This window comes from Gopherus flavomarginatus (assembly GCF_025201925.1).
Source record: "Gopherus flavomarginatus isolate rGopFla2 chromosome 13 unlocalized genomic scaffold, rGopFla2.mat.asm SUPER_13_unloc_1, whole genome shotgun sequence".
NCBI classification, from domain to species: domain Eukaryota; kingdom Metazoa; phylum Chordata; order Testudines; family Testudinidae; genus Gopherus; species Gopherus flavomarginatus.
Window position 1 is genome coordinate 579,891 of NW_026114609.1, and position 13,606 is coordinate 593,496.

The 13,606-nt window shown below is 54.5% G+C and overlaps 1 protein-coding gene and 1 non-coding gene across 2 annotated transcripts in view; both read right to left on the reverse strand.

Moving 5' to 3' along the window:
- Window positions 1-13,606, reverse strand: part of LOC127040989 (uncharacterized) — a 113,289-nt gene that overhangs the window by 2,554 nt on the left and 97,129 nt on the right. The window lies entirely within an intron of this gene.
- TRNAS-UGA (transfer RNA serine (anticodon UGA)) lies at window positions 11,211-11,292 on the reverse strand. Its single transcript has one exon. It is a non-coding gene; the product is annotated as a tRNA-Ser (tRNA).

Genomic DNA, 13,606 nt, shown 5'->3' on the forward strand with positions numbered 1-13,606 from the left:
CCGGGATCTTCACAAACTCATCGGCCAGCCGCCCTGTATGTTGCGGGTCCTCTGGTTTTTGGTCCCTCAACCACAGCCTGAGGTCGGATGGGTACTGCTCATACAGTTGCTCCAGTCCTAGCAGTTTAACCAGGTCCCCCTTCATCTGGGCCCCACTGGCCCACTTGCTGGTTTATCACTCCATGCGGATGGCTAGTAGCAGGTATGAGACCTCAGGGGTTTTATATTGACCCCGGAAACTCTCTCGGTATATCTCAGGAGTCAACCTGAACCCGCGCAGCAGGGCCTGTTTGAATAGTTCGTAGTTCCCTTTCTCCCCCTCTCCAAATTGGCAGTACAATGCCACGGCCTTGGGGTCCTGTAAGGGAGTGAGAACCTGGAGCCTGTTCGCAGGATCTACCTGGTGCAGCTCGCAGGCCATCTCAAAGGCAACCAGGAAGTCATCCATGTCCTCCCCCTCCTTATTCTGAGCCAGAATGCACCTACCAAAGCTCTGCACAGTCCTGGGCCCCCCTCACTCCTTGCAGTTGGGGGCCCCGCTGTTCCTCAGCCGAGCCAGTTCTAGCTCATACTGACACTGTTATTCTTCATATTCCCTCTTTCTCACTTTTTCCTCCTGTTCTCGCTGTCTTTGTCTCTCTTCATGTTCTCTCTGTCGCTCACGATCCTCCAGCTCTCTCAGTTTTAGCTATCTCTCCCATTCCAGCCGCTTCTGCTCCACGGATGCCGAGCGTCGCCGGGACGATCCCCTGCTGGTGGGTGAGCTTTGCTGGGAGGATCCTCTGCTGGCCGGGGGTGTCACGGTGCCCTTGGTATTCGCTGGGCTCCTCCTGACCCTTCCCCTAGCCATAGGAAGGGGGGGTCTCGGGAAGCCCTCAGCCGCCGGCTGACCACTCCCAGTGGGGACAGACACTGGTGTCTGCGCTGCATCTATCAGGCTACTTCCCTCAGAGACAGTGATCAGTTCATTTAAGTGATCTCCCTCCTCCAGCCGGGCAATCAGCTGGTCTTCTGTGAGCCTCCCTCTGTGCAGCCCCCTCTGCTTGCACAGCTCAACCAGGTCGCACTTGCGCCACTTGGCATACATCTTCCTGCTGGCCACTCCCAGGCCGGGGTGCTCACTGCTTCCCACGGTTTCCAGGGAGACCCCTAGTGCACCAGCCCCTCTTGAGGTCACCACCCATCTGCCAGGGTTGATCCGCAGACTCCTCCACCTCTGGGACCGCTCGCTGCAATCCCCCGGGGGACCCTGTTACTGCAAAAGTCCTTCTCTCTGGTCACACACTCCCAGGGCTTAATCATCCCTACAATTGTCCCTTAGTTTTACTGCTCCCCAGTCACTTACTGCAGGAAGCGTCGTCCATGGGGTGCAGTAGATCCCGCTCCTGCCACCAGTTGTCACAGAGTGTGGGGGAGTCCGGCCCTGCACTCCTCTTCCTGGGACTCACAGTGACTCTCAGCCAGCCAGTAAAACAGATGGTTTATTGGACAACAGGAACGCAGGTGACAGCAGAGCTTGTAGGCACGACCAGGACCCCTCAATCTGGTCCTTCTGGGGGTTCAGAGTGTTTTGTCCCCAGCTTGGGATTCCCTGAATTCCAACCACCCAGCCATAAAACTGAAACTGCCCAAACCCTCTCTAGTCAGCTCTCTGTCTCTGTCCACCTTCTCGGGCTAAGGTGTTGAACTCCCGTCGCCCCTGCATCTCTCAGGTTACAGGCTCAGGTCCTGTCCCTCACCTAAAGTCACTCCCAGCTCTCCCATCCCACACACAGACAGTTCATACTCCATCACAAGGGGCACCAGTAGAGCAGGGGGAATCCCAGGGGGCTGCGGGTCAGGAGTGATGGGCATCAGCAGACCTGTGAGTCTGGAGGTCAGGACTGGGATAGCAGGGGCTACAGGTCAGAAGTGAGGGGTACCGGTAGCGCAGTGACTGGGGAGCCTAGCGGGGAGCCCAGGGGGCTGCAGGTCGGGAGTGAGGGTCACCAGCAGAGCTAGAGGGAGCCCAGGGGACTATGGGTCGGGAGTGAGAGGCACCAGCAGAGCTGAGAGTCTGGAGGTCAGGACTGGGATAGCAGGGGCTGTGGGTCGGGAGTGGGGGCACAGGCAGCGCAGTGACTGGGGAGCTCAGCGGAGAGCTCAGGGTGCTGTGGCTCAGGAGTGAGGGGCACTGGTAGAGCTGGAGGGAGCCCAGGGACGGCGGGTCGGGAGTGAGGGGCACCAGCAGAGCTGGGGGAAGCCCAGGGTGCTGCGGATTGTGAGTGAGGGGCACCGCTAGAGCTGGGGGAATCCCAGGGGGCTGCGGGTCGGGAGTGATGGACATCGGCAGCGCAGTGACACGGGAGCTCAGTGGGGAGCCCAGGAGGCTGTGGTTCAGGAGTTAGAGGAACTGATAGAGCTGGAGGGAGCCTAAGGGGCTGTGGGTCGGGAGTGAGGGGCACCGTCAGAGCTGGGGCAAGCCCAGGGGACTGGGGTTTGGGAGTGAGGGGCACCGGTAGAACTGGAGGAAGCCCAGGGGGATGCGGGTCGGGAGTGAGGGGCACCAGCAGAGCTGTGAGTCTGGAGGTCAGGACTGGGATACCAGGGACTGCGGGTAGAGAGTGAGGGGCACCGGCAGTGCAGGGACCGGAGAGCTCAGAGGGGAGCCCAGGGGGCTGTGGGTTGGGAGTGAGGGGCACTGTCAGAGCTGGAGGGAGCCCAAGGGGCTGCGGGTCGGGAGTGAGGGGTTCTGTTAGAGCTGGAGGGAGCTCAGGGAGCTGCGGGTCAGGAGTGAGGGGCACTGTCAGAGCTGGAGGGAGCTCAGGGGGCTGCAGTTCGGGAGGGGCACCGCTAGAGCTGGGGGAAGTCCAGGGGGCTGTGGGTCAGGAGTGAGGTGCACCATCAGAGCTGTGAGTCTGGAGGTCAGGACTGACATTACAGGGGCTGCGGGTCAGGAGTGAGGGGCAGCGGTACAGCTGGAGGGACCCCAGGGGGCTGCAGGTCGGGAGTGAGGGGCACCAGCAGAGCTGTGAGTCTGGATGTCACGACTGGGACAGGAGGGGCTGCGAGTCGGGAGTTAGAGGCACCAGCAGCGCAGTGACTGGGAAGCTCAGCGGGGAGCTCAGGGGGCTGCAGGGCTGCAGTGAGAGGCACCATCAGAGCTGGAGGGAGCCCAGGGGGATGCGGGTTGGGAGTGAGGGGCACCAGCAGAGCTGTGAGTCTGGAGGTCAGGACAGGGGCTGCGGGTCGGGAGTGAGGAGCACCAGTAGAGCTGGGGGAAGCCCAGAGGGCAGTGGGTCGTAAATGAGGGGCAATGGCAGCACAGTTACTGGGGAGCTCAGTGGGGAGCACAGCAGTCTGCGGGTCGGGTGTGAGGGGAACCTGTAGAGCTGGGGGGAGCCCAGGGGATTGCAGGTCGGGAGTGACGGGCATCGGTAGAGCTGTAGGACCCCCTGGGGGCTGAGGGTGGGAAGTGAGCGGCACCAGCAGAGCTGTGAGTCTGGAGTTCAGGACTAGGATAGCAGGGGCTGAGGGTTGGAAGTGAGTGGCAACAGCAGAGCTGTGAATCTCAAGCTCAGAACGGGGATAACAGAGGCTGCGAGTCGGGAGTAAGGGGCCCCATCAGTGCAGTGATTGGGGAGCACAGCCGGGAGCCCAGGGGCCTGTGGGTCGGGAGTGAAGGGCATCAGCAGAGTTGTGAGTCTGGAGATTAGGACTGGAATAGCAGGGGCTACGGGTCGGGAGTGAGGGTAAAATGGGTGTCACTTGATTTTTGCATCTCCCTGTGAAAATATAACCGGCACGTGCTGCTTTCTACAGGGGGTCATGATGTTAAAGTTGGGGAATTCAGTCTCTGTACTTCTGGGGGAATGTTGCTTCTTTAAACTGCCTCACTGCCAGGCACACCAGGCTGTTAGCTGCACCCATTGTCCTTGCCAGGGGCCCTTGCTGAACCCTGGGAGGCTGCATTGCAGAGCTGGGGTTACTCTGCAGGGGGAGAAGCTGCTGGGGAGCAATGTAGAGCAGGTGCAGGAAGGTGACGGGGTCACTATTCACATTCTGAACCGCACAATTTTCCAAATTTGGGAATAGATTCACAGATTCATCCTCCAGCAAGTGACCCCATGCCCCACGCTGCAGAGGAAGGCGAATGTCTGAGAACAATTCTAAGGGGAAGGTGAATGCAGAGCTATGACACTGGAGATGCCCAGACCTCCAATGGGGGCAGCGTGGAAATTAATAATGGGACGATCAGTTGCGAAATTAGCCGCCACTGACACGATTTGTCTCTGTTCCTATTTTACGCTGTGGTGTTAGTTAGAGGAATCAGTACAGATTTTTTACTATATTAATTAAACACTTAATTTTATGTAACCAAGCCAAAAACTTAGTGTCACTTATTTTTTCTCTGTCCTAGCAAGAATGAATTGAATTTTGTGACTTTCTGGAAAGTGCAGCAAGATTAAATGTGGGGAATTCAGTCTCTGTGTTTGTGATCTGATGTTTTCCTCTCACAGGTCAGTGCCTGCATTGAAATACCAAGAGGAATCTAAGGGCTGGTGTACGCTGGGCACTTAACTGGCAGAGCTACGTCTCTCAGCGTGTGATCTCCCCCCAACCCATAGAGTTAAGGTGACCTAAGCCCTGGTTCGATAGTGCTAAAGAAAAGGAAGAATTGTTCTGTCAATGTAGCTATTACAGGGATGAGAAAACCCCTCCAGTCACTGTCTGCTCCAGAGAGCTATAGCAGTGCCACAGCAGTGTTTTAAGTGTAGATAGAGTGAAACTAGATCTGGCGCCAGTTCACACTGTGGATGCTCAGGCACTAAGAGTGCAATAATAATAATAACAACAACATCACAGTTGCCAGGGTTTGAACCTGTGCTGGGAAACCACAATGGATTTCTAGCCCATCACCTTAACCACTCGGCCACAACTACTTAACATACATTGGTTTCACTACATGATGATTCTGTTCTCACTGAATTGTCATTCCCCTTGTTTGCTCAGACCAGCTTCCCCAGCACACTCACGTCTGCACATCAGTGTAAGTGTGTCCTTGGCTGAACAGCGAGAATTCCTGCCCATTTCCCTTCCGGCTGGAGCAGGATGAGAGTGTGTTTGTGTGAACAACATTACTGTAGATTGTTGTTCCTTCCCCACTCTGACAATTCAGACAGTCTCTTTCCTAGTCAAATCTCCAGCAGATCGTTCCAATAGCAGTGGGCAGGATTTTTCTGGGGCACTGAAATATTTCCGGGGGCTGGTGCATGAACCCAGCCTTGTATTTCACCCTCGATGTTTCATGGACGAACAACAGCAGCAGAAAGAAAGAGCCGAGCCAATATCTCCCTGTCAGGGATGCAGGTGCCACGTCCCCTCTGTTTGCCCATCGCCACTGCAGGAGAGAAGAGTTCACTGGAATCGAGTGCCCTGGCTCAGACCAGAGACATAGGGAGGTTTTGCTGTTCATGGATCTGTGCAAAGGTAATTGTGTCTCTGTGTGAAATTGAGGTGGGAAATGAAATGTCCACATGGTGGCCCAGTGTTTTAAGGAATGTGGGTGAAGGACTCAGGCTGGGAAATGATTTAACAGGGGGCTGTTTCAATTTATTGCCCTGATTAAAAACTATGGCCAAAATGCAGCCATGTTGTTAGTACTTGTAGTTGTGTAGGGACACCCCAGTGGGTGTTAAGTCCATTGCCTTCACCAAGAGCAGTTGATTATTTTATCAAGGTACAAATTTCTTGTCAAGGCCTAGAATCCAGAGAAAACAATACACTGATGATAAGAAGAAGGCTATAAAAAGATTTTGCAGCCACCATGGGCATAACTATGATGTGTCGTGTTTCACTCTTTATATCTGGCGCCACCTCCTTTCCCTTTAGCCTTGTAGTTGACCAAGGGCAAAGCTGAACATCTCCTCAGATACCAGGGAGTGTTTATGTCCATACCTGTGAACTACACAAGGGTTTGATGTTGCTGCTTTCAGTCCTCTGGCTCTGCTGGGATAAGTAACAATTCAGGCTGTCACTGAACAGAAGGAGGAAGATCATTTTTTGACAGGGAGTGGGACGCCTCCTCTTAAAGGTGTTTGTGTGGCTGGCAGTCCTGGTTCCCAGGTCTTGCCCATGGGGCTTCAGCAGTTTTGGGACCAGTTCACTCCCTTGGCCCCACCTGCTGCCCCCAGGCGCTCCTCCCCCGGGGGCCCTGGCAGTGCAGCATCTGTCTGCTCACTCCAGTGGCTGCTGGCCCCTCCCAATGGAGGGCGGGGCAGAGCTGTGCCTCTACGCGCTGCCCCCACTCCAAGCCCCTGCAGCCAATGGGACGCTGTGGGGGTGATTCTTGGGGGCAGCAGCATGCGGAGGCCCCCCAGCCTGCCCCGCCTTGGAGCCCCAGGTAAGTGCCGCATCCCTGACTCCCTCCCAGAGCCTGCACCCCTCCCTCCACACACCCCCTCCCATCCGCTCCAATCTCCCTCCCAGAGCCTGCACCCCCTCCCTCCACACACCCCCTCCCATCCGCTCCAATCTCCCTCCCAGAGCCTGCACCTCCATCCTTCCTTCTATTTCCCCTACCCCTGTCCCAGCCCAGAGAATGCACCCTGCACCCAAACTCCATCCCAGAGCCTGCACCCTAGAACCCCTCCTCCACCCAAACTCCCTCCCAGAGACCAGCCTCTCACCCCTTCTGCACTCAAACTCCCCCCAGAGCCTGCACCCCTCCTGCACCCCAATCCCCAGCCCCAACCCAGGGTCTGAATCCTAGACCTCCTCCCCTCACCCAAATTCCCTCCCAGAGCCTTAGGCAGATGAGAGGCAGGGTTTTGGGGGGCGGGTTCTGAGTGGTATGAGTGACATTATTGGCCCACTGGGAGGATTGGAGGACTAGCACTGGCCCTAAGGGATTGGAGCAATGCTGGAGAGACTGATGGGCAGGGAGCTGGGGAGCTGTGTGTGCTCCAAGGAGAGTTGTTGTTGTGCTCTGGTGACACAGAGCGGGGGTGGGGAGTTTGTAAGCTGTGGTGTTTGTATACAGAGAAAGTTTAGTAACCCCTAGGTTAAAAACTGTTCCTGCTCTGAGCTATACATGACACTTTTTGTTGCGAGTATAGATCAGTGGGTGAATGTTTCCCTGCAGGATAATAGGTTCCTAGTTACAATCCAAGTGATTCCCTTGAAAAACTTTTTCGAATGAAAATGGATTTCCAGACCCATCTCCAGTATGTTCAGGAGTTCGCTGAATGGGGGGGGGGAGCGGGACTTTAAATGAATTTAAACACTCAGCATTTTCCTATGCAAATAAATGAAGACCTAGCAGAGCTGTCCAGCAGCTGAAATCAGTTCCAGTCCTCGGCGTCTCTAAGAGGGACACTCTGTATCTGAGGCATGTGGGACACCTCTGTGGTGATGACAGGTGAAAAAATGCTGGATTCAGTGAAAGATGAGACCATAGGAGGGGAAGGTGAACGGCAGCACCACACAGGGTGATAACACTGAGACATGGGACTTCGCTGTCACTGCTCTTGTGTTTTCCATCATTTATATCCTAAGGAACACACCCTCCCCCTCCCCCACACACTGTCACACACAACCTTCTCCCCTTGAGCCCAATCCAACCCTCCCCCTCTCCCACACACACTCCATGGGACACAGCCTCTCGGTGACTCACCCAGATGGGGGCTTGTCTCTGCATCTCCCCAACAGGGGAGCAGAGAGCCGAAAGGGCCACAGGAGACCAATGGAGCTAGGCAGGACTAGAAAAGACTTCCCCTCCCTTTCCTTTTCTCCTCTTGAGTTCTGTTAATCTCACCCATGGGACGTTCCAGCACTGGGTGGGCTCAAAGCACCAACCTTCCCCTCAGTAACAGAAGGTGGGAACCAGCTCTACCACACAGAACGAGGCTCCCCACCTTTGCTGCTGCCATTCAGCAGCCATTAATATGGATTTTTTTTAGTTAATGCAACCCTCCTCAACCCCTAATTCATCCATGAATCAAGGAGGCAAGGCCCTCAGAGGGGCAATGGGTTAGTGTACAGAACTTATAGTAGCAGTGCTAAGTGGAGCGATGCTGAGGTTGTAAATTCAAACCTCACCTGAAAGCACTAGCTTTCTTTAAGCAAATGGGTTCTGCTAATGAGTTTGCCCTACAGAAAATACACTTGCAGCTCAGAAGACACTGAGGTCCCCTTGCTTTACAGAGAGCAGGGCAGATTCCACAGATCTACCAGGCTCTGCTCTCCACCAGCCACCTGTGTCAGGAGGGGTCAGGCAGAGCCAAGAGTGCTGCCCCTGACTCCCCTTCAGTCTTTGCTCCCCGAACCAGCTGTGTGTTCACCCTCTTTGCTGTGAGACTCAAACCCTGCCTGGCTTTCTGTATGTTGATGTGGTTTTCGTCTGTCGTGTTGATGTGCATGTGGGTCCTGTGTGATTTTGGTGGATGCCTTGCATAGTTTTGGGTGCGTGTGTGTATGATTTTTGCATACAGATTGTTTTTTTGCTTAGTATTCTTTTGGTATGTGGGTTTTGTGCTTTCTTGTTGTGGGCTTTTGCTGTGTTTTTTGGTGTGGATTTGTTCTTTCTATATTTTGTGTGGCTTTCCCTTTTGTGTATATGCCTCTGTGTGCTGTGTGGGTTTGTGTGGGTTTGGTTTTTGTTTATCTCTGTGTGGGCCTGTGCAGTCTGTGATTTTCTCTTTCTCTCTGTGTGTTTGTCTCTCTGTTTGTGTCTTCATGTGTAAATTCACTGGAATTTTTCAAAATCTTCACAGCTTTGCCAATTTTCACTGGGAATTTTCCTCCATTAACAAATTCTAACGTGTTCCCTACCAATTGGTGACCATTGCCCCAGGGGCACGTCAGTCTCAGGGGCCTGATTTCCCATTGACCCTTCCCCCTTTTATTGGGACTGGGAAGTAGCCAACCAAAAACTCCACTAAATTTTAGTAAAGGGCCAACAGTCCCTTACACGAGCCAGCCCCGTGAGGGTCACCGATGGCCAGAGAAGGCAGAACAAGCTGGTCCCATGCTGTAATGGGCAGCACTCAGCACTCTGAATCCTGCAGTCTGAGTTCAAATGTCAGTGGGAACTTGTGTTGGTTTGTGGTAAAGCCCTGGAGCTCAAAGTGCTCAATTTTCCTGTCTCCAGTTGTTTAAGAGTGAGTCTTTTCCCTCCTGCTGGGTGATTCACACAAACTAGAGCCAGGTCTTTGGTTGAGATGGCTGCAATGGATTGGGGTGCAGAGGTGGCTATGGCTGCCTGTAGTCCTGTGGTTTGACCTGGTTGGGATTCTTGCTGCTTCACCTAATGCCCACAAGTTTGGCCCTTGTGCTTCCTGCCACATCTTTCCTCTGACCCACATGGCGCTTGACGAAAGGAGTGCCAGGGCCGGGATTAATAGTCAGGGCTTGGCAGGAGGGAGGTGGAGCCCAGCCTGAAGCCCCTCACACCTTCCCTCCTCCGCACACCTAGAGCAAAAGCGGCTGGTGCTGACAACTCAAAGGGAAGGTTTATAAGCCACAGAGCAACTGAAGGCAGGGCAAGAGGAGGGGAGAACCATGCCTATGCATGGCCAGCAGACAGCCACAAAGACCCCCAGCGAGGCTGCCCCCTGCCATGCCAAACACCCACTGAAAGTGACCCACTGACCAGCATGCGGGGCAGTTGCTGATGCTCTGTGGCCAACATCAGAAGAAGGTAGGAAAGCAGGGCCAGCCCCCTGGTGTGGCCTCTGTCTGTTCCCACTCACAGTGCTCACTTTTGCAGTGGGGCAGAAGATTTTACCCCAAGAGGCTTTTCCCCAGCTGGCGAGAAGCAGAGAAACACCCAGGCTCCTAAGGTGCTATTTACCAACCCTCTCAAGCACAGGGACAGGTGCACACTTGGAAGAGGGAAACTGCTCTACACGCCAGCCCAGGCAGCAACCCATTATCTTTGGCAAGTCAGGAATGGCAAGGGCTTGACTGGAAGCACCTGCGGCTCATGCCTCTGTGACACCCAACCCAACTCCTTCCCAGGACCCTAGCTGAAGCCAGAGGATTGGTCTGAGCGGCCAAGAAGAGGTTCCAGCCCTGAAGGGAGCAGGACTTTCAGCACGAAGGTAAAACTGCAGCAACACAACCATGAAGAGACTTAAACCCTCAATCTCCTGATTTGAAGTCAGACATCTTATCCATTAGGTCAGGGAAGAAAAGCCCCTCCAAACACTTCTTTAGAAAAGGCAGACACTGTGTTTCTCAGGTCTTCTACTGAGTGGGGCCGAGACTCTCTGGGCACAAGAAGTAGAGTTCCAAGCAACATGTGAGAATTAATTCTATGGAGCCAGGTGCAGGACTTTAGCAGGGAGGCTCAGGCATGGGGGATTGGGGTGCAGTGGACGGGCTGGCTGTCTAGGTGAGGAGATTTAGTGACCCTCAGATGCAGGAGAGAGGAAGAGAAGGAGGAATTGGCAGTGGCCGTGGAGAAGAAGAAGAGGGGTGGAGGCTCCTAGCAAGCCTGGCTTGCTCAGTCAGTAGAGCGTCTGGCTCTTAATGGGAGAGGCCAGGGTTTGAGCTGCTGTCCAGGGACTCAGCTTATATGTTGCCTTGTGTGCCAGGAGCCAAATGATTCCTGGTGGTGCCCAGAGCCATGTGTGGGACAGAGAGGCTGAGACTTGTGGCACTTGCTCTGCAGCAGGGATCCTGGCAGCTCAGACTCAGGGAAGGCTTCTGCACTCAGAGCTGCTGACTTTGAGAGTTCCCGGGCGGAGCTCAATGCCTGCTCCACCTCAGGCCCTGCCCCCAAACCATCAAATCTCTTCCTACCCGACCCTGCCCCACTTCTTTCTCTCCTCACTCCTCCAGCACACCCCATCAATGGCCAGCGGGAGGCGCTGAAGGAAAAGAGGAGGAGCTTATCAGCCAGGCCTGCTAGCAGGTGGGAGGTGCAGGGGCAGAGATGGCTGCTGGGCACCTTTTTTTTATTTTCTCTCTGTTGGTTCTGCAGCCCCCATGGAGTCACTGACTTGGCTCCTTTCACACGCTAGAGAGAGAAGCAGAACCAGGGCTATGGCTGATCTATGGGGCACTAGGTGAGTGCCAGAGGCTTTAGGTGCTGAGAAGTGGTGTCCCAGGCATCTCTATGAAAGGAGCAGAACAGGATTTACTTGAGGTGGGGAGAGAATTGAGAGTGTCTCAGGGGGTTGTAGAGAGGTATTGCCCAGGTTACAGAGTAGCTAAAACACAGGCCTCACTGTGAGCAGGATTTGAACCTGCACAGGGGAACCCTATTGGATTTCAACTCCAACGCCTTAACCACTCAGCCATCACAGCTGTGAGCACAAAACTGCCCCTCTGACAGAGAAACTGGTAAAGAATCACAATGCCCAGGCATGAAGTCATCTGAACTACAGAATTCCCACAGTAAACCTGGCTCCCAAAGGACAGGGGGGGATTTTGGGTTTGTTCTCTTTGCTTAGCCATGTTCAGTCACACAGAGAGCGCGTTTAAAAGTCTCCCCTCCCACAGAGCGGGAATGAGAAATGATTCTCAGCTTGAAGCTTGATGTGAATGAGGATGTCTGGGCCACAGGGCCAGGGACTGATCTTTGCTATAGAAACCAGTGACACACGGAACCAGGCTAAGGAAAATGTTTCCTGGAGTCAGTAACCGGAATAGCAGCAGTATTGTGCAGAGAAATGTCTCACAAGAGGAGTCAGCGCATTGGTGGTTCAGTAGCAGAAGTCACAGATACAGCAGGGGAGGTCTGTGGATCGGGAGTGAGGGGCACTGGCAGAGCAGTGAGAGGGGAGCCCAGGGCTGGGATAACAGGGGCTGTGGGTCAGGACAAGCAGTTCTGCGCAGAGTGTTCAGAGGTGCCCTGTATCTGCCCTTTCTCTGCACCATCCCTGCTCCCAGAATGCACCAGGCCCTGGACTGAACTCTTCCCCTGCAGGCTGAGCTGGTTTCGTTTGCTGTGAATCTGTTGGATAGGGAGGGGGGGAAGTGACAGTCCCAGCCCAGAGCCAACGCCCCCCTGTCACCCAGCATCCTTCGCCCCAGATCCACCCAGCCTAGTAGAGAACTCAGCAGGGCAGGGCAGCCAGGAGTTGTGCCCTGCCAGGCGCTCAGGGGCATCTACCCTGCAGCTGGGGGATCTCCCCAGCGTGGTCCATGGGAGCTCATGCACTAATGGAGCAGTGGCAGCAGCTGCGTGGTGGGTTGGGCTGGTGACCCGGGTCCATCTCCTGGGGTCGGCTGGGTTCATGCTCAGACAACTGGCCCCAGTTACTGGCCGAGCCCCCCAGCCACGCTGCTGCTGTTAGCGCACTAGCCTGGGGTGGAAGCTGCTGGCTGGCTGGACCCTGAGGGTGGATCAGGCACTAGGGGAAACCCTCCGGCCTGGAGATTCGTTGCCGAGATTCCTGGGAGCTGCCCATCCCCATGGCTTGTGTGGCTGCCCCCCGGGGCCCAGCAATGGCTCTGGAGGGTGACTCGCGTCACCTGGGGGGAGGTGATCCAGGCAGTGGGCAGCCAGGGGGTCTGACTTACTGATAAAATTGGTCTCTTCATTCCCTGGTGCTCGGCGGCCTGGGTCAATACCGACACCTCCCAGGAACGGGTTGGGGTTGAGTGGGGTTAGAATTTCCCTCCAAAGTGATTTTAGGGTCTGATCCTGCAAGTCCCCCATGTACTCAGTATAGGATGGGTCCAGGCACCTCACTCGATCCAGTGCTGGCGTGTACAGCAGAGAATTGGAAGCGGAAAATCGGTGGGTCATATAAAGAGACTAGAAATACAAGAAGTTACTTTTGAAAGGAGAAAATAAAAAGACGACATTCCCGAGCTGTTTAATAGGGCGAACTGCCCCTTGCAGGCTGCGAAGGGAAATCTCAGGGGTTGTGTTCACCTGTTCCCAGGGCTGTGTCCTCAAGACAGATTTGTGGGAGAAAGGAAATCACCACCGAGAGAGGAGTTGGGCTCAGGGTGGATTTTTGTGCTTTGGCAGGAAATTTAGGACCTGGGACTGGAGCCTTAAAGAGGGAGCGGGTGAAGGCTCCCCTCTGCTTTCAGGCTGAAGGAATCCTGGGTTTGGTCAGTCCATCCGGGGGGGTCACATTGCTCCCAGGCAAAGAGAGGAGGAGAACTCCCCTCACAATGACACATGCAGATCCTGGAGAAGAAGAAAGAGACAAGAGACCAGCAGCAGGTGAAGGTGACTGAGGAGGGGAATCCCTTGTGCATTTTACAGAACACTTGGGAAGCTGTGGCCATTCAAACACACTGAGCTTTACTAACGAGCAAGGACAGACTGCTGTGACTCGGAGAAGGGTTTAGGTGCCATAATGAACAAACAACTCAGCATGAAATGCCCGTGTGATGCTGTCGTTATCCTTGGATGTACAGACAGGAGAACAGTGACTAGATATAGGGCACTAGTGTTATCTCTGTACAACATTGGTCAGACCAACACTGGACTCTTGCACACAGTCATCTTGGCCACATTTTAAGATGAAGAATGAAAAATTGGATGGGGGGCAGAGAAGAGAAAAAAAAGTGCTGAAAAGTGGCCTTCCAGTGCAAGACAAGAGCTCAGTCTGCTCAGTTTATCACAGAGAAGACCAAGAGGTCACTTGATGACAATGTG